This window comes from Sinocyclocheilus rhinocerous, unplaced genomic scaffold (genome assembly GCF_001515625.1).
Source record: "Sinocyclocheilus rhinocerous isolate Xijiao unplaced genomic scaffold, SAMN03320098_v1.1 scaffold3815, whole genome shotgun sequence".
Lineage (NCBI taxonomy): Eukaryota > Metazoa > Chordata > Actinopteri > Cypriniformes > Cyprinidae > Sinocyclocheilus > Sinocyclocheilus rhinocerous.
This window is the reverse complement of record NW_015624828.1, coordinates 201,278-201,995: the sequence shown is the minus strand read 5'-3', so window position 1 is coordinate 201,995 and position 718 is coordinate 201,278.

Sequence of the window (718 nt, the reverse complement as noted above, 5' to 3'; positions counted from 1 at the left end):
ATCAGCTCTAGGCATGACGAAGCGGATATCGTCCTCTTTTGGAAGACCAAACAAAGTAGTTTCACTTTCACACAGCGTCTCCACGACATGGCGGCGGCAACAATACTACAGCGAGAATCAAAGTTACACTTTCTTTCTTTGCGTGAACATTTGGGTGGCGTTATGCAAATCTTCCCACATTGTGACGTAGACATGTGGGGGCGTGTTTAAACGAGGCGTTTTAGGTAGGCGTGGACGAGTCTTAACTTTTATAAAGAATATCTCTTTGGGTTTGAGACTTTAGTCTTTGCAACTTTAGGGATCTTATCTATTCACGAACAGCTTGTAACACTCCAAAGAGAAAGGAAAACTTGAAATTGCATCATATGACCCCTTTAAAGGAAAATGCTACAAAAACAGCTTGCTCTGAAAAGAGCTGTTTTTTGACAGGGTAAAAAAGGTTTTTTTACACTACCATTGAGAAATTTTAACCAAACTATGTTACTGACTTTTCATTAAGACCCTAAAAAATCTTATCAACTTGTCGAAAATGGGCATCCTATGGCCCCTTTAAAAGGGACAGTTCACCCAAAAATGCCCCCGCTTCTATTGCACTATTGAATATCACCCATTCACTGCCATTAGAAATCTTGGAAGAGCCAGGACATTTTTAAATAACTCAATTGTATTCATCTGAAAGAAGAAAGTCATTTACACCTAGGATGGCTTGAGGGTGAGT